Consider the following 24034-nt stretch of genomic DNA (forward strand, 5'->3'; position numbering starts at 1 on the left):
GACAGACTTTGTTTAAAAAAAGAAGAAATATTGTCTCTTGCAAGCCTGAGGTGGAAAGCTGGGTGAGTTCGGGGGGTGGGGGAGAGAGAGAGAGATTTACTTCTAAGGAGTTCCACGTAGCAAGACATTTTGCTGCCTGAGGTGCCCCCTCCCATCCACGTACAAAAGCTGAATGGACTGGCAGATGAATCTGTATTCAATGCTGATGATGGGACAATGTTCTCTACTGAACTGGAAGGCAGCAGGCTAACTTACTAGGTGAAGAGTAGGCTGCAAGGCACACAGCTCTCTCCTTGAACACCTTGCTGCTGCCTCCCAGCATCTGCTGTCTGAGGCGACTGCCCCATCCTGCCTAATGGTAGGGCTGGCCCTGAGCTGGAGCATGAATCTGTTCACACGTAAGTGTCTCAGCCCAAGGATGGCTCACAGCTTAAGGCGGCTACTCCCTCATCGCCAAAAAAGAGGAGATACAACACATACACACACCCAAAAAAACAAAGAGGGAAAAACATCTACATATAAATTTGCATATGCTAATTTACCTGCATAGATGCAGATTTAGAAATCATTAGTAAGCATTTAAATAGAAATATCATCCATCTGACCATAGTGGGGAAAACTGTGGCCAGGTGTTCTGTGTGCCTGCCTGCACAGTCTGCTGCCCAGTTGCTCACTGTAGATGGGCAACTTCAAGGCACCTGATCTGCCCTCCCGTCTTATGGCCTCTAAGCTTTAAATGGGACTTGGACTGGAGAGCCCTCCAAATAGAGGAGTGCCCTCCAATGGCCATTCAAGTAGAGGACTGTCCTCTGAAAAGTAGGATGCATAGCCACCCTACAAATCAGCACCAGGGGTCCTCTTCCAACAGTGCTCCCGCCCCCCGCAAGCAGGCTTACCTGACATCAGCACCAGGCAGCTGCCATTTTGATCTCCCCACACTGCTTTCAGTGTAGTATTGATCCAGACCCTTCTGGAAAACTTAAAGAGGGTGGCTGTCTGGCACTGAACCCCACGAGGGTGGCAGGGCAAAGTAGCTGTGAACCCTGCCAGGGGTCTAGAGGCCCAGAGGCTGCCCGAGGATACCGTGCGGTGACCCCAGGCTCATCTCCACCCGCCGCACAAATGTGGAGCGGCACAGGAACGTGCCAAGCCGAGGCACAACCGTTCGGCCGCCTTTTGCCAGGAGGGCTCACGCTGGTGCAGCAGCATAAAACCAGTGTTGCAGCCAGCGGAGGCTGCTGGCTCCGATTTCAGTGGGGCTGAGCATCCATTCTGGGTTTCAGTCAGAACCAGCCAGAACTCTAAAGGGGCTACCCAAGGTGCTGAATTGATTTTGGTTGCAGCCTCCACTGGTTGCACCACCTTCAGCAGCCCGGCTTCTTATGTTCATCTTCAGCAGCCCAGCAACTGTTTAGCATTCATCCCTGGGCACTGTCACAAATGCTTCTATCACATACCACTTTTCCGTTCTTGAGCCAGATGTGAAACCTGCTTCGCGCCTTTGTGCAACTTAGAACAGTGGGGGCAGGGGGCTCCGGTGTCAGTGAGGTGGTGAATTCGCTCCAGGTTTCTGTCAGAACTCTAAAGGAGCTATCTAAGTTACAGCACCTCAGATAGCTCCATCACAGCTCTGGCTGAAACCCAGAGCGGATCACCACCCCACTGACTTTGGAGCCATGAGTCTCCACTGACTTACAGCATAAGAGTATGTATTTCTACTCAGGAGTAAGCCCACTGAGTTCAACCCTAACCCCTGGTGTGTTGGATTGCAGCCCAAGATTTCATTACACTGGGTAACAACCCTAAAATAAGACCAATGCACCTGCCATCATCCAATTCAAATTCCATGTTCCAAATGGCCATACAGGAAGGAGGAGTTGAATGCTGCCACTACAAATCTCCTCTCCCATTTAAACCCCAAGTAACTCTCATACATGATATATTTAGTTATTTTAGTATTTATTTAAAATACAGAGTGGCCCAAAAGTAGGTATACAGTATAGCTTATGACAGTTAAAAATCAGTTAAGTGTAGAGAGTGAAAGGAGTGAGGCCCTTAAGTAGGGCCTCACTCTCTACACTTAACTGATTTAACTGTCACTCCCTGTCACTCACTCTTCCCAGCTGTCATTCTGACTCCACCCACACATCTTCTACTCACACATTCTCTCCCCCTCCCATCAACGTTCTAAACAACTGTATACCTACTTTTGGGCCACCTGGTATTTCTAGGCTGCCAATAGGCAGAAGAAAAAGACTGAGCAAGGAAAGGCCAACCAGGGAAGACCAATAAAATGTACCTTGATTCCCTTTCCAAATCTGTTCCCTACTTCTGGGAGGGGTTTTCTCCCACAGTTCTAAAGCAGTCAAACCATTCTGTACTCCATCTTGGCAATCGCATCATACGCCATCTTGACTGATCAAGCCAGAAATTGTTCGCAGCTCTGTCCGTACATAGTGAAGAAACACACCAGTGCTGTTGGGCACTCCCTTGCGCCCGCATGCGCGGACACGCACACACACACCATTTCCTGGGAGCAGGTTTTCAAGTATTTTTTTAAAAACCAGCTTTAAAAATAAATAAGCTCTCAGACTGCCATTTAGTCAAAGAAACCTACCCAGCAATTTAAACAAAACAAATGAAAGGTGGAGAAGCCAGCCAGACCTATGGGTGTGAGGTGTGAAGCAGAAATCAGAACAGGATTCAAAGGCAAGAATTTTCCACCCTTACTGTGCATATTTCAACCCCTCTGTATACACATGTGGCACACTCACCATTCTGGAAAATTAGGCTTCGCCTAGGATGCCCATGACACAATAAACTACTTCGCCTGTAGCAGCAAGAAAGGGAAAAGAAATGCCATTTTCATCTGAAGAGGCTCCAAAGTGACGTGGCTATTCGCACATCACGACAACCCACCGTGGGCTGATTTACCTGCAAAGGCTGTTGCCTTGTGCCGGGCATCTGGGGGCGCCCGGCTTGCCGTGACTTGCTGCATTGTGCGAAATTAGGCGGCAAGGGTTGCTTGAGAATTATACAAGCCATGGATTATTTGAGGGTTGTTTATGAAATCAGTGGAGGCTGGTGGCTCCGATGTCAACGGGGCAGTGCTCTGCTCTGGGTTTCAGTGCCCCGCATCTTGGATAGCTCCCACAGAGTTCTGGCTGAAACCTGGAGTGGATTCACTGCCCCACTGACATCGGAGCCACCAGCCTCCGCTGTATGAAAGGTGTATTCTTTACCCCTGCCTCCATTCCCTTGTCCTTCCTTAGTTGTTTCCCCTGTGTCAAATTTTGGACTGTAAGCCCCTGGGGATGGGGGCCTGTCTCTTTGGCCTTTGCAATGTGCCATGTACATCTGCAACATGGTGTAAGCAATCATAATTGCTCCTGCCCCAAGTACTCCCTTCTGTTGAAATGCAAAGGAATCCCATCCTGTGCTTTTAAAGTGGAGTTGCAGAGGCTTTCTTCTTCCCCTTTTCTCATTTGCATCCTCCGAATCCAACTTTGTATTGAGCCTTTTTGAGAGTCTGAAGGCATTCCAGAGACAAGAGGCACACACTAGGGTAGTCACTTATGAGTTGCCAAAAAGGAGAGGAAATGCATCACCAAAAATCGGTCAATGATTGGCATGAAATTTGCTTATGCTAATTTATACATGCAGATGCAAATGCTCTTGAACTCCTGACCATGTAGGATAAGTTGGGCCTCTCTCTGCTGTCCTTCCACCAGCAAGCAAAGACTTATTATTATTATTATTATTATTATTATTATTATTATTATTATTATTATTCAGGCAGGCTTTTGGCATATATGCTGCTCTGTTGCTGAAGGGTTTTTTTTAATTGGTTGGTGTAGTTTATTTGTTTTGTGGTGTTGTTGTTTTTAATTGTGTTCTTAATTGCTGCTTATGCTATGTTTCATGCTATGCTATTAACATCTTGTTTTTATTCCGGATGTTTTTGATAGCCGCCTTGAGTGCCATTTTTGGGGCAGAAGGGCGGGCTATAAAAAACATAAAGAAGAGTGCAATCCTATGGATTTCGCAATCCTGTGGATTTTGCCCTCGATACACAGAGGGCTCTGAGATCAGAACCCCCTGTCTATCCTAGGCCCTGCCGGCAAGAGCCAGGTAGGCCGAGAGGAGGCGGGGAGGCAATCTCATTCGTCCATTTAAATTGCAAAAAGCAGTTACCTTTGTGCTTTCCACCATTTCTGTTTTCTGCCATTTAAATTGCAAAAAGCAGTTACTTTGCCTTTCTGTGGGCAGGGAGGGGACTGGAGAGGCTATAGGATTATGCATATCCTGGCCTCTCCATTCTCCTCCCAACCTACCAGCACAGACCCTTTTCTCCCTCTCTGACTTCTCTTACAAGGTTGCAGTTGCAACTAAGGATGTTGGAGAAATCCGCAATAGAAACCAAATAAGTTTGGATTTTTATGAATCCAACTTGCAGATCTGTTGCGCGGATTCCACTGAATTGTAGGCCATCTTTCTAACCTTTGGGAATTTTGCAAAAAATTTGTCAAAGGAAAATATGCCCAAAAAAACCTGGCCAAAATTGCGCATGTCCCTCAAAAACTAAAGCGTGAAAATGCACATTTTGGGGGGTTTGCGTGTGCAAATCTGCGCAAATTCAGAACCTAAAAAAAGCACAATTCTGTCAATGGGTCAATGATGGAACGAAAGGCACCTGACAACTCGCGAAACACACACTGAACGGATTTTACACAAACTACGACCCTAGTTGCAACCTCATAAGAGAAGCTTCCTGCAGCAGCTGGCAGAGGAAGATCCTCCTCTTTGCTCATAGCTCTGTTGACAGGTGCAGGGAAGGAGGCCTGCAGCATCCTGTGGCATCCCAGGGGCCATGGGATTGCTCTCTCAATAAATAAACATCATCATCATCATCATCATCATTATTATTATTATTGAAATAGGGTACACCTCAACACAGCATGGAAGACTGTGACCAGATGAGCAGTGTGCATACCTCTTTAATCTGCTGTAGGGATGTATGGATTGTGTAAAATCCATTCCATCTGTGTTTCGCAGATCGTCAGGCACCTTTCATTCCATCTTCCGCCCATCAATGGAATCGGAATTTTTTTCATTTCCGAATTTGCACACATGTGAAAATGCGGAAATCCCCCCACCCCAAAAGTGTGCATGGTCACACTTTAGCCTATGGGGGAAATACAAATTTTTGGCCATTTAAAAAAAAAAGTGTATTTTTAAAAGACAAAATTTGAGCAAAATTCAGGGAAGCTAGAAAACCGGTCTGCAAGTCCGCAGAATCCGAGAAGCTGGTCTGCGACGGAATCCACAGCTCGGATTCATGAAAATCCAATCTCATGTGCTTCCATTGTGGGTTTCTCTGACATCCCTAAATTCTGCTGTCCAGGTGTGCTCACTGTGGATGGCAACACTTCTTACGGTTCATTATCTTTAAACCAGAATTGGATGGGGCAGCCCTTCAGATAGAGGGCACCTTCAAATAGAGGACTGTACCCTGTAAAAGAGGACACATAGCCACTCTTAACACACACACACAGATACACACCATTAGTTCATTCACTTAGCATTGAAGGGCTCTGTCATGAGGATCAAAAGGCTAGAGATTAAAAAGAAAGAAAAGAAACACACCTCCCATTAGGAGAGAAGAGGAGATGTCCTCTCAAGCTTTAGAGAACCGCTGACAAAACACACAAATTGTTGTTTGGGAAAAGAATTAGCCTGACAGCCACACACAAGCACACACACATTAGCTGAGAAGTTTGCTACTTTTCCCTTTGCAGTCCAGAAAGCAGAGTTGGAATGCAATCCAGGAAGTTTACTCAACTCTGAACAGTGGACAATAGCAAGCATGGCTTTCCAGGACCCACAGCCAGTTTTTCAAGTTCCAGATTATGTAAAACACCCCAAATCCATTGTGAACACGGAAACTGCAGCCTCCTTTCAGCCTCAGCCAGCTGGCAGAGGCCAAGCCGAGGCTCTCTGCCAGCTGTGGGAGAAAGTAATTTAAGCTCAGGCAGTTGCATCACCAGGTCGGCTCGTGACAGAGAGCGAAGCAACGGCAGCACATGGGTACAGCGATCTGAAACCTATTTCCTAGGCTTGGCGTTTGGTGTTCTTTCCTGAACAGGCTGTTGCAATAGGCGCTTCCTTCTGTGTAACACCACTGCAATTTAAACGGTGCAGATAATCACACTGAGAAGCAAGTGTTCCCCTAAACTTTGGGCAACGACGCCTCTGCAAATGGAAGAACTGTAGGTGAGAAAGGGTGGGGGAAAACCCACAGCTCCCTGAGTTTGATCATGAAAAGAAAGCAATTTTGATCTCGTGCAGGTGAAAGGAGGAGAGGTTCATTCCTATAATACTAAAACCTGGTTTAGCATTACCCAGCACTGGTTAGGCTTCATCTACTGTGTCCAGTTCTGGGCGCCACACTTTAAGAAGGATGCAGACAAGCTGGAGAGGGTTCAGAGGAGGGCAACGAAGGTGATCCGGGGACTGGAAACAAAGTTCTATGAGGGGAGACTGAAAGAACTGGGCATGTTTAGCCTTGAGAAGAGAAGACTGAGGGGAGATAGGATAGCACTCTTCAAGTACTTGAAAGATTGTCACAGAGAGGAAGGCCAGGATCTCTTCTTGATCATCCCAAAGAGCAGGACACGGAATAATGGGCTCAGGTGACAGGAAGCCAGATTCCGGCTGAACATCAGGAAAAACTTCCTGAGTGTTAGAGCTGTATGACAATGGAACCAATTACCTAGGGAGGTGGTGGGCTGGAGGCATTCACAAAGAGGCTGGACAGCCATCTGCCAGGGATGCTTTGACTTAGATTCTTGCATGGAGCAGGGGGTTGGACTAGATGGTCTTATAGGACCCTTCCAACCCCACTGTTCTATGATAATGGTGTTTTCATTTTAAGCACCGTCCTTGGCTCATATGAACCTGTTTGAAATTTACAATCTTCTTTCCAGGCTCTGCTTTCTGACCAATCAGCACTGAAAATACCATTCACTGGTACCAGAGACAGGGCCTTCTTACTCGTGGTTCTTTCTCATGGTTCTGCAGCTGTGAAACACTCTCTCCAGTGAAATCCAATAGGCTCCCTATCTCTTTCCACTCTCATAGGGGTAGTAAAGATGGTTGTTTTTTTAAAATTCAAGCAAGTTTTATGTATGTATGTATTTATTTACTTGTGATATTTATATACCGCTAAATATAATAAGCAGTTCACATATAAATATTAAAATGACATTTAAATACAAGATTAAAAACAATTCCGATGACAATAAAAGCAGTACAAGGAGCCCCTTCCAACCCTACTATTCTAGGATTCCTTCTGAACCAGGCCTACGCGTTCTTTTTATTTCATGCATGCTTCATAAAACGTCCCGATATGGGTTAGGGATGGCCCACACAGCCAGATCTTAGGCATGTTTATGCACTATTAGCAAGTTCCACTGTTTTCTATGGGATTTGCCCCCAAGCATGCACACAAAGAATGTTAGTCTTCGTTGTAACAAATTAACTTGCTCCACCTTTTTTTGCAAGTCGGCAGTGTGAATCATAGTCAGATTTTCCTGCATGAACAAGAACTGAATCGGTGCCAGAGGTGTGTCGAACTGGTGACCAAGCCACAACCCAAACCATAAATGTTAATGATCAAGCTATGAACTAGCCTACTGGTGTGCATGTTGTGCCTTTCAGATGAGCATTGGGCTGAGAAAAAGAGAGCCTTGATGGGCATGAAAATTGCTCCTTCACCCATCCCTGGTCTGAAGTCACTGCAACTGCTTTGCACCACAAAGAAAAAAAGCACTCAGGGAAAAACAGTCATGGAACTAGATGTGTAGTTCTGCCCTATGTTGCGCTTGGTAAAATGGTGTTCTGTATTCATCCAATACTAGTGTAAAGCCCGTGTAGCCATGAGCACTAGTAGTCTGAGAATGATTGGATGAAAATATGTTTGGGTGTTTCCCTTCCGACGGCAACAACTGTCAGGGGGCATTTCCTTCTTTCCCTCCCTCTTCCTCTCTCAACTTTCCAATTGTGTCCCACATCACCTTCCCTTCAATGAGTACCCCAATAATACAACCTCTTCCCACTACATTAAAGCAAGCTTCCCCCCACCAAATGGAGTCTTCCAACCCGCCTCCCTCCCTCCCTCCCTCCCTCCCTCCCTCCCTCTCATTCATCCACACAATTAGCCTCCCCCACTCCAATAAGAACCCCCTCCCATTACATGACATCATAGACTGACCCACCCCTCCTCTGTTGCACGGAAAGGGGGTGTTCCAAGCCCTCACCCAAGAACCCCACCCTCACCTTCACCTGGGCCTGAAAAACAAAAGGTGAGACTGCAGGGAGGGGCAGGGAGAGAAGAAAAAACATCGCCTCTCACCTGCCCTGAGCCAGAGGCGTCCAATATGGCACCAGTCTTGCAGCCAGCCCACTCCTGCAGCATTGCCCTGCCCACTACCACCCTCTCTCTCTCTCTCACACACACACACACAGAAATACACAAACCCCACCCATGAACAGGTCATCACAGAAGGAGGAGGAGCAGCCCCTCCCTCCTCACTCCTTGATTTGTGCCATTTGAAACAATACAATCTGAGGGGGGTCATGGCTGCTGGACCTAGCAACTGCCTTGAGACCTAGCAGCATCCTGTGAAGCCTGCCTGTGAAGTAAAATGAATAAAAACAAACCCAAACAGAAACAGAAAAACTGGGAGGATGTGGGTAATGGAGATTAAAAAGACATTATGTCAGATCAGGTGCTATTTGGTGCAGAGCAAATAAACTGGCACTGAACTGTAGAGCTATGGGAGACAGTTTGGCATGGAGCAAATAAACATACTGGTTTGCTATTAAAACTCGAGCTTTGAACTTTTTTGAAGTTTCAAAATTTTCTGCATGTCTGCACTGCTCAAGCTTCAGTTTAAAAAAAATGAGCAAAATTGGTCTGGTAGATCCCTAGTAATAAGTGGTACACTACCATATTCTTATATAGATTAGAGAAATGCTGAGGCACACCTCTCAGGGAATGCACTACTGCATTGGTGCTGCTAAATATATTGCCACATCAAGTGAAAACTTGACTTTCCCAGTTTCACTATTCTGGTATCAGAATAATACGGCAGAACAAGTGATATGGGAACCAAGACACAGGACTTCTAAAAAGTTTCTTCCTTTGATTGTCAGCAGATCCTTCAGAGCTACTCTGTTCTTTCTAATTTAACTCACTGATATCAGCTGACTTTAGACTGCTACTGGTTGTTGTTGTTGTTGTTGTTCAGTTATTGTTAAGTATTTATAGTCTGTCTTTTACAATAACCTCAATGCAGGTGGCAAAAACACTAAAAATAGTGTGTGCGTGCGTGCATGTGTGTGTGTGTAAATACACACTGTCACAGTTATAATGGTAAAACAGATAAAATAGCAGATTGAAAAACAACAGCAAGCCAATGGTTACAAATCCAAGTTAGAAGAGCAGTCAAGTTAAAAGGGGGCAGAGATCATACATTGCCCTGAATGTATTGACATGTACCCGAAAACTTGATGCTGCGCCTTAGAGACAGACAGATATGACAGAGAGCAAGTGTGGTGCAGTGGTTAAAGTGTTGGACTAGGAATCAGGAGATTTGGGTTCTAGTCCCCACGTGCCATGAAGCTCACTGGGTGATGTTAGACAAATCACTGATGCTCAGCTGAACCTACTTCACAGGGTTGTTGTGGGACTAAAATGGAGAGGAGGACAGCCATGTAAGCTGCTGTGGGTGACTTACAAGAAGAAAAAAGGCAGGATATAAATGTACTAATAATAACAGTAATAATAACAACAACAACAACAACAACAATCCTCCAATCCCTGAAACCAGACATGATGCAACCAGGATTTCCCACTTCAGGGCAGCTGTGTCGAGCTGCTAATTTGATCAAGAAAGTGGTGAGGGTTTGCTTAACCCAGGAGTGGGGAACTTGTGGCCCTCCAGATAGTGTTGGGACTCCAACTCCCAGAATTCTTGACCATTGGCCACGCTGCCTAGGACTCATGAGAGTTTGAGTCCAACAGCATCTAGAAATCCACAGGGTTCCCCACCCCTAGTTTAACCCTTTTGTCTCTGCACCCCTTCACATTTCTTTCTCTCTTTATGGCCCACTTATCTTTGAAGGAGCTCAAGGCTGGGCACATGGTTCTCCCCATATATATATATATATATATATATATATATATATATTCCTCACAACAAACCTGTGAGGTAGGCTAGAGCTGAGATGTAATGGGCAGAATCCAACAGGGGGCTTCTACCCCTGCCAATTGTCTTCTGCCTTGCCAGCTGCATTGCGCATGTGGCCCCCACCACTTGCGCAATGGCAATTTAGCACTTCCAGGGCAACCTGAAACAAGTGGAAACACTCATTTCTGAAAGGAGGCAGGTTAGCGGAGCCCACATAAGGGAGCTCCACCGACCTGCCTCCTTCCAGGAATGAGTGTTTCTACTCATTTCGGGGCTTCCCCTGGGAAGCACTAAATCTCCCTTGTGTAAGTGGTGGGCCCTGCTTGCACAAAAGAATTGTGTGCAAGCAGAAGAATTGCCCACAGCTGTTTTCCTTCAAAATAGAAGTGGCCAGCTCAAGTAGACGTGAATAATATAACGTGTAGCTTTGGTGTCTGGTCATTTATAATGCAGGTTATAGGACTTTCTAGTTAATGTATCCAATGTTACAACTGGAAGAGTGCACCTACCTGGCATTATAGATAGCACTTCTCAAACCAAACTGACATCACAAATAGTAATGGTAAACTCTGGTGTTGTATAGCCAAAGCATGACTATTGAGCATCAAGGAGGCATCAGCATGCTTGAGATGGGGGTGGAAGAGACCCAAGCTTTGCAGCAATAGAAAAATATTTAGGGGGGAAAACCCTAAAGTGATCATTTCCTCCACCCCAAAACAGCTTAAGGTGGACCAAGCATGCTCAGTGGCCACAGAATGCAGAGTTTCTATTGGGGGGTGGAGTGGTATGGAGTCTCCTTCAAGAAGGCGTGGCCACTGAATGGGAGCTTGGGTGGTCAGATGCAAGGGAGAACAGGGCTCCTGCACCTTCAGTAGTTTTGTAGAAGAAGGAATTACGGTAGCTGAAGTTTGTCATGCGAGCTGCATCTGCTGAAATGCCCTCTTGATTGCCCACAAAGATGAAAGGTGCAAGAGCCCTGCTGCCTTTGCTTCTGACCAGCCTAACAGGAGCACACCACACTGCCGTAACACTAAACAGGATCATCCCCTTTGCAGGCATCAGCAGCCACACAGCACTGGCAAAGTTATTTCGTTTCCGAAGCTGCTGCAGCATCGATTAGGACTGAGTTTAAGCAAAGCAGACTCACCGCCCTCCATCGCAGCCCTTGTGCACTGGCAAGTGGCCACACTGCATTCTCTAAATGATTCCTGTGTCTGTCTGGACTCTCCAAGTGGCTCGTGGCAGGATGCCACCCCAGCAATCCCAAAGGCACAGATGAAGAAGCATTTCCAGAGCCAAGCCGGAGGTTGCAGGAATCACCTTGAAAGGTTGCCCTTTTCTGCAGAAATTTGTTCAACTGTTGCCTGGGCATCTGCCAGTGGAGGATGGTGGCTCCTATGTCAATGGGGCAGTGAATCCGCTCTGGGTTCAGCACCTTGGATAGCTCCTTTAGAGTTCTGTCTGAAACCCGGAGCAGATTTACCGCCCCACTGACATCGGAGCCACCAGCCTTTACTGGCCTCCCCCCCCCCCTTTTTTTTTTTTTTTGCAAAACACCAAACTAGGACTGGGGAGATTTGGATTAATTTCAAATCCCCTCTCAGCCATGAAGCTCCGTGGGTGATCTTGGGCCAGTCACTATAAGAACATAAGAAGAGCTGTGCTGGATCATACTAAGGTACTTGTGTCTGTCTGGACTCTCCCGTTGTGTTCTCCAGCAACTGGTGTACATAGGCATGCTGCCTCTGATACTGGAGGTAGAATATATGCACCTGGACTAGTAGCCACTGATAGCCTTCTCCTCCAGGAATTTGTCCAATCTCCTTTTAAAGCCATCCAAAGTGGTGGCCATCACTACAACTTGTCATAGTGAATTCCATAGTTTAACTATGTGCTGTCTGAAGAGGTCCTTCCTTTTATCTGTCCTGAATCTCCCACCAATCAGCTTCATGGGATGGCTGTGGGTTCTAGTATTTTGGGAGAGAGAGAGAAATGTCTCCCTATCCACTTTCTCCACACCATGCATAATTCTGTACACCTCTATCATGCCTCCCGTCACTCACCTCTTTTCTAAGCTAAACAGTTCCAGATGTTGCAACCTTTCCTCATAGGGGAGCTGCTCCAGCCCCTTGATCATTTTAAGGTGCAGTCCTATGCTTATTCAGATGTGGAAAAAGTCCTACAGCTCCCAGCATTCCCCAGCTGAAAATGCTCACTGGGGAATACTGGGAGTTGTAGGACTTTTTTTTTCATCTAAAGATGCACGGGATTGCATCTTTCGTTGCCCTTTTCTGCACTTTTTCCAGCTCTACAATATCCTCTCTTTCTTTTTTTAGGTATGGTGACCATCTCTCAGCCTAACCAAATTCACAGGATCCTTCTGACAATAAAATGGGGGAGTGGGGTCACATACACCACCTTGAGCTCTTTGGAAGAAATGTCACCATCTAAATAAATCAGCCAAGATGCCCTCACAGTCACCAGGCAAACAGTGCTGGGGGAGAAGATTACCTCTACAACCCTCTCCATCTGCCCCCAGATGCTGCCATTGCCCTCTCTGATGATGGTCCAATGGAAGGAAACAATCAAAGGATCCAGTAGAGGAGTGAGAGAGGAGATTGAGGGGGAAAGTTGGAGACAGGGTTGCTGAAGAGAACCTTCCAAATCTCTGAAGGCAACCAAAACATCACAGAATACCAGCACTGCAAAAACTAGCAGATGACCTACCACAGGGGTAGGCCGGCTGCTGCCTTCCAGGTGTTTTGAATCACAACTCCTATAATCTCTGACCATTGGCCATGCTGGCTGGGGATGATGGGAGTTATATTCCAAAACATCTGGAGGGCACCAGGTTCTTTACTCCTAGCCTAGTCCTAGAAGATCATCATCTTGACCATTGTTGGCTCCAAGGAAAGCTCCTCCACCCATTTAACCCCACTGACACTGCAGATCAACCCATTTCATTGCAGTTAACGCAGGCAGAGAGAGAGAGAGAGAGAATAGCTGCAAAAATGTGGTGCAGACACACAGCCAAGCCAAACCATCCTGGAGCCCCAGGATATAGCAACGTACTGGAATAACCATCTTCCATTCCTCTAGAACACCCCTATTGCATTTTGATCCCACTGTAACAGCTCTGAAAGCAAGATATGGAAGGCACCAACTTAGCATGCATGGCGACAAGTTCCAGAGGGGGTAGCCACATTAATCTGTTACCACAAACACACATGTGCATGAATATGAACACAGATCTTGTTGCACTTTAAAGACCACCCGATGTATGTTTAATTCAACAGTTTGTTTCTGCATGTGTTTAACAGCAGCAGCTTAGTGTTGAAAGCACTTCACGCATGCCATTTCAGGGATTCTCCCCAACACCCTGCATGGTAGGACCATATAATTATCAATGTATGATATGAGAGCCAGTGTTGTGCAGCAGTTAGAGTGTTGGACTGGGACTCAGGAGATCTGGATTCTAGTCCCCACTCGGCCATGAAGTTCACTGGGTGACTTTGGGCCAGCCTAACCTACTTCACAGGGTTGTTGTGAGGATGAAATGGAGGGGAAGAAGATCATGTAAACTGTCTCAGGTTCCTTTGAGGGGAAAAGGCAGGATGTAAATGTAATCATAAAATAAATAAGATGAGGCAGCTAAGAGAAGGAGCTTGCCTATGGCCACCTGGTGAGTTCATGAGAGAGGCAAGATTTGAAATGGGGGCTCTTCTGGTTCACAACTCAGAACGTTGTTAAATCAGGTGGTGGGCTAAAGAGTAAGGGTTGGCGAACCCTGCAGGAATTCAGTGGAGCAATGGAAGCAACAGTGCATTTCTTCAAGTGAGGCCCACAACCCAGTTTCATGTGGCCCTCAGCTTAATTTCAAAAGCCCTCTGCACATGTGATCTGTTCAGGTTTCTGGCAAGAGCAATCTGTGCCTTCCCTGGCAACCTGCTGGATGGGAAGGAAGAGTGGGGAGAGAGAAATGGAGGTGGCAAAAAGAGAAAAGGGAGTGGCAGAAAGAGAGAGAAGAGGGGTGCCCCACTCACTTATGGCTCTGGTCCTGCCCACCCCAGACATGTAGCCTCTGACAGATTACCCAGGAGGGAATGCGGCCCTCAACAGAAAAAAAGATTTCCCACCCGTGCTTCGTGTGAGGCTTCGTGTTTATTGTGAGCGTTATTCATCTGGCCTTGAGAGGGTCCAGTCTTGTGCTTGGGACCTAACAAAAGGGGATACGGGAAAGCCATTTTGAGGAAGGAATGGAGAGCATGCAAATAATGCTCCATTGCTTTGTCTTTGGGGGTAGCTGTGGGTGGAAGTTAGAGGAATGAGCAAGAAAATCAATATTTCTAACACTGCTTATTCTCTCAAGTGGGGTATATTCCAAAATGATGCTTTCAGGGCACATATGTAGAACCTCTTACAGCCCAAGAGCTGAATTCAATTTCGGAGAAGCTGTCGGGGGGCGCGTTCCAGTGGTGGGCCAAAAACCCAACAGATTTTACCTTAAAACTCTCACTGCCAGTACCTAAGCCTTAGGAGAGGCATTTCAACCTTTTAGAATGGAGGGAAAACACTGCACAAAAGCTGGGAAACCACCAAACCATCAGCGAGTGGGAAAGCAGGTGGAGCCAGATTGGGACCACGGGTAGGTTGGATTTGGCCCATGGGCCAGAGGTTCAACATCCCTGATTTACGGCTTGATTGTTGCACTGAGAAATTCCCAGCACCCATCCCACATAATCCAAACCATGGGGCTGGGTGTGGTTATGCTAACTTGTTTCTGTGGCCTACAGGACGCAAGATATAATGATTTATGAAGTACAACGGTATGTGAAGAAATAACCATTTGTACTTGGACCAGCACCAGGCCAAGTCATTTTGCTGCCTGAAGCAGACCCGAAATGCCCTCCACTAGGGCTGAAACCTTTAGTTAAAAAAAAGCCTTGCTGCACATTCCTGTCATCTTAATTGTTTAAAGATTGTTGTTACTGTTGTTTGCAATGCAGTGTGTGTGTGCTGTGTTTTTATTCTTTTAGGATTGTGCAGTCTGTCAAGAGAACACTTGTTTTGGAGCAGAATAAAAATATAGTAAATAGAAACATCCATCTCTTCAGCACCGCCCACTCTTTTCATGGTGCCACCTAAAGCAGGTCACCTCACCTCACTCTGCTGCATACCAAGACCAACCCTGAGCAGGACTGTGAGGTTCATCACACAAGGCTGAAATCCCACATCCTTACCAGGGCTTTCTGCTTCCAGTTTCTTTGCGGGATTACGATGGGCTCCTTTACACAGGGGACACATGATTGGAATTGAAAACTTCCTTTCTCTGCAGTGTTCTATATGTTTCATTATACAGCGCCATCTAGTGGACTATTGCACTATAGCCCAATGCCATCATTGCACACTGCTGACACCTTGCATTAACATTTCTTATTGGCTTATCTCTGAACTTTTTAGAAGCAGGAGAAAACTCAAAAAACACAGGAGACGCTCTGGAGGTTGACGATGTCATGTAAAGGACCTACAACCTTCTGTAAGTGACCAATCACAATAAAAGCCTTGTGTAGAAATACTCTGTGTTTATTGTGAAAAATTAAATTTAAAGGACAAAGTTCTGCACTCTGGTAAGTCAAAGCCTAACACCTTCCACCTCCCAAATTTGCCACAAGTACAAACAAAGAACAGGACAGGAAGGGTGGGGGGAATTAAGATACACAAAAATACAGCGTATGCAAAATATGTAATCAAATTGCAACATTGAAAATGCCCCCACCAAATGAGTTGAGGGAGGTGGCTACTAAGAAGAGGGTCTTTTCAGTGGTGGCTCCCCAGTTGTGATATTCTCTCCCCAAAGAGGCTCGCCTGGTGCCTGTGTCCTGGCCTTCTTATTCTCCCAGGCATTTTAGTTCTCCTGTTTTTGTTGTTTTTAAATCTGCTATTGTATTTTTAAAGCTTTACACTGCTGCCGGTTTTTACTTTGGTTTCATACCGCAGTTTTATTTTTTTAAAAAATGGTATGTTTTATCAGGCTGAAGAGTGGAAGACAGGGAGGCCTGGCGTGCTATGGTCCATGGGGTCACGAAGAGTCGGACACAACGACTGAACAACAACAATTTTATAGTTTTAATTGTTGTGAACTACCCAGACTGCTTCGGCTATTGGGCAATATAGAAATGTAATAAATAAATAAAATAATAACACCAGGAACAAAAACTAGGAGGAGGGAGTCTCCAAAATATATCAGAAAGAAAACGAGGAAAAGGGGGAGGGGGATAACCTAGATTACCCTTCCTCTACCTGGTCCTCTCGAGATGTGTTTATTTATTTATTTATTTCATTTCTACACCGCCCAATAGCCGAAGCTCTCTACATACTCCAATGTGTTGGACTCCAAGTCCCATCATCCCTAGATACTTTGGCCATTGACCATGTCTGCTGTGGATTATGGGTGTTGTAGCTCAATCTATCTAGAAGACACCAGGTTGGGGAAGGCAGAGCTAGATTATTGGTCGTCAGATGGTTGGGTGGGACCTACAACTGGGCTACACAATAGCCTATGGCAGGTTAGGTTTTGGGTACCACCACGATCACCATTTACTTTGTCCTTTGGACTGGGGAGGGGCTGTTGTCTTAGGAGGAAAAAGAGAAGCAGAGGAAAAACAGATATGAGGGAAACAGGAAAAATGGACATGCATATATATGTGGGGTCTCATGTTAGGATTAAGAGGTCTGAAAAATTGAGGACTGCTGACCTAAACGGGATACATACAGGAATTATACACCATGCACACAAGATATTAAATGCATGACCTCCAAACCAATATAAATAAGCAGACTGTGCACCTTTTGGAAGCATACAGTATCAGCCATCAATACGTCCTTAGGAGAGCACTTAAAAATAGCCACTGTCAATTACAAGGTCCATTCAGGAACGTCATTAGCTGGACCATGTGCAAGGCGGTTGTGCTCTTTGTAACTACGGCCTAGCATTGAGCCAAGAAGTCCCAGGGCTGATCCCTGATCTGGCCTTGTCACGTTCAAGCAGTGGAGGCTGGTGGCTCTGATGTCAGCAGGGCAGTGAATCCACTCTGGGTTTCAGACAGAACCAGTGACTGCAAGCACCTTGGATAGCTCCTTTAGAGTTCTGACTGGTTCTGACTGAAACCCAGAGCGGATTCACTGCCCCGCTGACATCAGAGCCACCAGCTTCCACTGCTTTCAAGATTCCAGCTTTGTGATTAAATGCCATATGACCCGTATCCATCCCGGTCTATCTGCCAACTGAGGCTACATTTCATGTATCTGATGAAGTCAGCTCTAATCAACAAAAGCTTCTGCACCCAATCAATCTGTTAATCTTTAAAGCGACACTGGACTTCTTTGTGGCGCACGTCTGCTATAAACAGACTACCACAGCTAAACTATCCCCTATTTCTATTAGTTCATCTTCCTGCTGCCTGTTTTTTTAAAAGAAGGCAGAAAAGAAAAGAAAGCACCCCATAGCTCTAGATGACACCCTGGAGAGACAGAGACCCGTCTTCTAGGGTAGCCATGTGTCCCCCTTTACAGAGGACAGTCCTCTATTTGAAGGGCTGTCTAAATCCAGTTTAAAGATAAAGAACCATAAAAACTGTTGCCCATCCACAATTAGCAGCTGAACAGCAGACTTAACAATTAGCAATTCTACTACAGAGTCAGAAATAGTGCAGAAAAAGGCAACTAAATAGATCATGGAGCTGGAGCAACTCCACTATGAGAGAAGGTTACAACAGCTGGGATTGTTTCACTTGGAAAAAAGGTGAGTAAGGGGAAACATGATAGAGGTGTACAGAATTTTGCATGGTGTGGACAAAGTGGAGAGGGAGACATTTTTCTCCCTCTCTCATAATACTAGAACCCAAGGGGGGCATCCCATGAAGATGATAAGTAGGAGATTCAGGACGGAGAAAAAGAAGGACTTCACACAGTGCATAAATGATGGAATTCATTGCCACAAGATGTAGTGATGACCACCAATTTGGATGGCTTTAAAAGGGATTGGACAAATTTCTGGAGGAGAAGGCTATCAATGGCTGCTAGTCCTGCTACTTCCAGTATCAGAAGCAGTATGCCTATGTACACCAGTTGCTGGGGAACATGGGCAGCAGGGTGCTGTTGTACTCATGTCCCATGGGCAGCTGGTTAGCCACTATGTGAACAGAATGCAGGACTAGATGGACCCTTGGTCTGATCCAGCATAGCTCTTAAGTTCTTATGGTGACAATCTTCTGCACTATGGTGAGATGTAGTGTTTTTCTATTTTAATAATAATGATGATAATAATAATAATGATGTATACCTTTGCCTCTATCCATATAAATTAGCACATGCAAATCTTATGCTGATGGCTGCCCTTTTGGGCCCTTTTTTATTCCTCTTTTTTGGCAATTCATTAGTGGCCACCCTACGCCCTACCCTCTTCCCCCCCATCACAGGCTCTTTGGATGCCCCCCCATCACCCTGCAAAACTGCTTCCTCCTCTCCTGCCCCACTGCCCCCTGCACACATCCCCACTTGTCGGTGGTGGTACTAACACTAGGAGGAGCTAGACAAAACTTCAACCAGCACTCAGGGCAACAAAACTTTTGTGGTTTGTCTCCTGGAGAGATGGTTTGCTTTGCACTCTGCCCTGGTTGCAGAGCCTTGAATTCCACGGCAATGTGTGAAACTTGGCCGGCTCTGGCACACAAGCCGCAGAGTGGATGTTCTCCAAGGTGAGAGACAGAAATTCCGCAGTGCTACCCTGGCACAGCTTTCCCTCTGTGCCCGGAATTCGCTGAACTTTCACTCGGAGGCCCAGGAAAATCCCCCTCAGGCACCAAAGCGCCTGCCCCAAATTGCGGGGCACTGCAGTGTTACAAGGCACTTTTTTAAAATGCAAAAAATCCACCTTTAAAAATCAAGTCAGCGCTGGAGAAGGGACAGGAGCTGGTAGACCGGAGGGCGAGAGGCGCGCCGCAGAGATGGCCTCTGAACACAAACAGGTGCCCTCAGCCCCCTGCTGCCCCCGTCAAAGTTGGGCCGAGGCAAGCAGGAAGTCTTCTAGACCAGCGAGCATGCACAGAGGGAGGGGAGGGGAGGGGAGGGGAGGGGAGGCGTTGACGAGCCCGAGCAGCCACCGCCGATGCAAGGAAGGTTCCTGCAGCCGCTTCTCGGCCTCTCTGCTGAGTAATGGCAAAACCAAAAAACGTCACTGCACAACCCAGAGCCCGGAGATGCAAAGTCATTCGGAGCGCCGGGAAAATCTGGGCAGGTTAAGGGAGCTCCAGAAGAGACAACAAGTGCGGGGGGTGGGGGTGGCATCTTCGTACCCCTCCCCCTAACACGCTTCGCGCGCGCGCGCGCGCACGCACGCACCCCAAATTATACTCCTCTTAAGCAAAACAAAACAGAAAGAAAGTACAGGGGGAGAAAAGAGCGGTGACAATCAGATCAGAGCATCCACCCAGAGTCAGATCAGAGAGCCCGCCACCTCAAAGACCAAGCTTTTTCTCCGAAAATGCCCAATTCATCGGCAGGCTTTCTGCTCCCCCCCCCCCAACTGTCCTTTTTTTGCAAGCTGACCTGGGAGGAGACGGGCGGGGAGGGATAGCCAGCCCCTTTCCTCTTTCGGATGCGGCGTCTAGGACCCTTCCTCTCCCTGGATCTCCTCCCCAACGGCCCGCGCGCTCATAGACCGGCTGCCTTTTCCTTTTCCTTAAATTGCCTTCTCCCTTCTGGGCGGGAGGGGGGTGTCTGTGGCTCTGCCCCAGAAGTCCAGCAGCCCTCCCAAGCTGGCCCTCCGCTTCCCCTTCCTGATCATGGCCATACCTGAGCCGCTCACCTTGCAGAGGAAGCCAGGACCAGCCCCAGCGGGTCGCGGGAGAGTTAAGGGGCCCTCGCCCTTTAAGAAGAACCTTCTCTCGCGCGCCCCTTCCAGCCGGCTCCAGAGCCCGGTCCACCTGCACCAGCGGGAGATCTGCCTCTCCTGACGTCACTCCAGCGATCCGGCCCCGCCCCCGTCCACCATTCGCAGCGGTCACTGGCTGTCTGCCCCGCCTATCATCTCCCCAAGGGATTGAGTTCTCCGGAGTTAGCGGCTGCAGTGGGCGGAGGGAGGGGAAGCGGCGGCGCTACCGGAGCGAGGAGGAGAAGGAGTTGCTCCTCTTAAGAAGAAGGCGAAACAGGGTCAGCGCCTGCAAGGAGCCAATGCCGAGTGAGGGACGGGGTGGGGGGTTCTTTTCTTCTCTTCCCCGAACTGTCATTGAATGGAATGATTCGGCATTCTGATTGGTTAGGAGGGGTCATGGCGCAAGCAACGGAAGGTCATTGCCTGGGCACTGCTCTGAGGTCCTCAGCAATGCCTTCAGTTTATTTATTTCTTTATTGCATTTATATCCCTCCTTTTTTCCTCTTGCAAGGAACCCAAGGCAGCGGACATAGTCCGCCTTCTCTCCATGTTATCCTCACAACAACAACCCTGTGAGGTAGATCTGAGAATCTGTGACCGGCCCAAAGTAACCCAGTGAGTTTCCATGGCTGAGTGGAGACACAAACCCAGATCTCCTGACTCCATCACTGGATTCCACACCCAGAGTTTCTCATATGTAGGCTTACCCACTTCACCAGCTTTTTTCATCCACTGAAATGTTTAGAGTTACTAAGTGAATAGTTGGCACCTCCCCAGTGGAAATGGGTGGGCATGTTTCTATCCTATACTGCAAGTAGAGCCGCCCAAGACATTTTGCTGCCCAAGGCAGGACAGCAAATGATGTGTGCCTCCTTTATCAACCCCACTACAAAGCTAGCTGCAGAGTACCCATGAACAGCCAAGTTATTTTGGCACCTGAGGCAGAAAATCCCACAAACTCCTCTTCCCCAGTCTGGCAGTAAGAATACTATAATAAACTAAAGGCCCGATCCTATGTTGCATAGACAGAAAAAAGGCCTATAACATGGCTGCCTGGTGGAATGCTGGGAGTTGTGGGACTTTTTCCTGTCTAAATGTGCATAGGGTTGGGCCCTATTTATTTATTGCATTTATATCCTGCCTTTTTTCCTCTTGCAAAGAACCCAAAGTGGCATACATTATCCTCCTCCTCTTCATTGTATCCTCACAGCAACAACCCTGTGAGGTAGGTTGGGCTGAGAGTCTGTGATGGGCCCAAAATCACCCTGTGAGCTTCCATGGCCGAGTGGGGACTAGAACTTGGTCCTCCTGGCTCCCAGCCCAACACTCTCGCCATGACACCACACTGACTCTCAATAACTAAAAATGTGTTCCCCTCTCATGACACCACAAACTCCGCTGCCTCATTCTGCTTAATGGTAGGCCAAGCCAAAGGCATTGTGCTAGGCAGCTTTCCCCAACCTGGGGGCCTCCAGGGGTTTCAGACTTCGACCCCCATCAGCCTCAGCCAGCATGGTCGATTGTCAGGAATGCTGGGAGTTGCAGTCCAAAACATCTGGAGGGCACTGGGTTGAAGAAGGCTGGTTCTAGGGCACATTCACTACAGACAACATGAATATTGTCCTTTCGGAGTGAGAGAGAGGCGTTCTGGTGATAATTCTAATTAATCTCTGCTACCAGTATGGCCAGAGTTGTTGTTTTCTTTTCTGTAGACCACAGTTGGTTGTTAGAAATGTTTCCAGGAAACCAGTCAAGAGGGCAGCATCTGTAAACCAGCTTCCCCCAATCTGGTGCCCTCCATATGTTTTGGACTACAACTCCTAGCACCCCTGGCCCTTGGTCCATGCTGGCTGGGGCTGATGGGGGTTGTAGTCCAAACATCTGGAGTGTGTGTTGGGAACAGCTGCTGTAAGCTGCTGTTCACATTGAGCTTTGATAACTGTTTTTCTTAAGAAACAGAGAAGCGAGTGATTGCTTTATTGAACCAATTAGGTCATTAAAATCCCGGAAGTAAGACATTATTTTTAATCCATATCTAGGAGTAACATCTTTCTTGTTTCATTTTTACTCTAGAACAGGTACAGTGGGTATGATCTGGATTGGGACCCTAGCATGGGGGATAGATAAGGAGGCTTTTATGATCTGGATCAGGGCCCCCGCAGCTACTGAAAAAGAAAATAAAGATATAGCTACTAGATACAGATTTGAAGTAATGTCTGGTCTGGCTCTAAGATGCAAAGAACTCTTCTTCTGTTGTATAAGTTCACAACACACCTGTATTTCTTTATTTTTAAAGGTAATGTTCTGTAACTTGATCTTTCCACTTAAGGCTGGGCATTGGAAATCCAAATAACAGTGCAATCCTGGATGGGTCTACTCAGTAGTAAGACCCATTGTGCTCAGTGGAACTTACTCCTAGGTAAGTGAATATACGATTGCAACCTAAGTCTGTAATCCTATGTGCACTTACCCAGGAGTAAGTCTCATTGATCACACTGTAACCTACTTCAGAGTAAACATACCTAGGGTCAGGCTTCACAATAGTATCTGTTTTAAGCCAAACTTCCTCTATGTTTCTGGAGAACATTCAACTTGATTACAGGCAGGTAAGAGTACAGGCAGGTAGCACAGAATTGCAGGGATGGCGTCAGGAAGGCTAAAGCGGAGAACGAGGTGAGGTTAGCGAGGGATGCTAAAAACAACAAAAAGGCTTTCTTCAGCTACGTGCATAGTAAAAGGCAGAGGAAAGAAATGGTTGTTCAGCTATTAAATAAGGATGGCAAAATGATAACAGAGGACAAAGAAAAGGCAGAGGTGCTCAATTCCTACTTTGGCTCAGTCTTCTCCCAAAAGAGGGTCTATGACCCCCCTGGCAAAGGCGAAGTACAGGCTGAAGGGGCAGGATTGCAGCTTGAGATCGACAGCCATATGGTCAAGGAACACCTCATTACTTTGAATGAGTTCAAATCTCCAGGGCCAGATGAACTGCATCCTAGAGTCATAAAGGAACTGGCAGAAGAACTCTCAGAACCGCTGTCTATTCTCTTTGAGAAATCATGGAGGACCGGGGAAGTGCCAGATGACTGGAGGAGGGCTAACGTTGTCCCTATCTTCAAAAAGGGTAAAAAGGAGGAACCTGGGAACTACAGACCAGTCAGTCTGACATCAATCCCTGGGAAAATTCTGGAGCAGATCATAAAGCAATCCATCTGGAAGCACCTTGACAACAATGCCGTGATTACTCGAAGCCAACATGGATTTGTCAAAAACAAGTCCTGCCAGACAAATCTGATCTCATTTTTTGATCAAGTCACCTCCCTTGTAGACCGTGGGAATGCTGTGGACATCATATACCTCGACTTCAGCAAAGCTTTCGACAAAGTGCCCCATGATATCCTGATGAGCAAACTAGCTCGAAGTGGGCTAGATGAAACAACGATCATGTGGATCCACAGTTGGCTACAGAATCGGACTCAAAGAGTGCTTATCAATGGGACCTTCTCAAGCTGGGGAGAGGTAACGAGTGGGGTACCGCAGGGCTCAGTCCTGGGCCCAGTGCTCTTCAATATTTTTATTAATGACTTGGAGGAGGAGGTGCAGGGAATGCTGATCAAATTTGCAGATGACACAAAATTGGGAGGGATAGCTAATACTTTGGAAGACAGAAACAAAATTCAAAGTGATCTGGATAGACTGGAGTGCTGGGCAGAAAACAACAGAATGGCATTTAATAGGGACAAATGCCAAGTTCTGCACCTAGGAAAAAGAAACCAAATGCACAGTTACAAGATGGGGGATACGTGGCTCAACCACACTACGAGCGAGAAGGATCTTGGAATTGTCGTCGATC

General features: G+C 46.9%; 1 protein-coding gene across 50 annotated transcripts in view; it reads right to left on the reverse strand.

Moving 5' to 3' along the window:
• Positions 1–20238, reverse strand: part of EPB41 (erythrocyte membrane protein band 4.1) — a 174363-nt gene extending 154125 nt beyond the window's left edge. For 34 of the 50 annotated variants that reach the window (XM_084815649.1, XM_084815666.1, XM_084815671.1 and 31 more), the window contains exon 1: positions 20119–20238. The gene's annotated coding sequence lies outside the window, so the exon portion shown is untranslated. Of the gene's footprint in view, positions 1–19859 lie in introns of all 50 variants that reach the window. The other 16 variants (XM_084815674.1, XM_084815653.1, XM_084815672.1 and 13 more) reach the window with 2 other exon arrangements.
• Between the last annotated feature and the right edge of the window lie 3796 nt (positions 20239–24034).

Source organism: Heloderma suspectum, chromosome 10 (assembly GCF_057233095.1).
Source record: "Heloderma suspectum isolate Gila_16-S chromosome 10, 16-S_ref, whole genome shotgun sequence".
In the NCBI taxonomy this organism is placed as follows: domain Eukaryota; kingdom Metazoa; phylum Chordata; class Lepidosauria; order Squamata; family Helodermatidae; genus Heloderma; species Heloderma suspectum.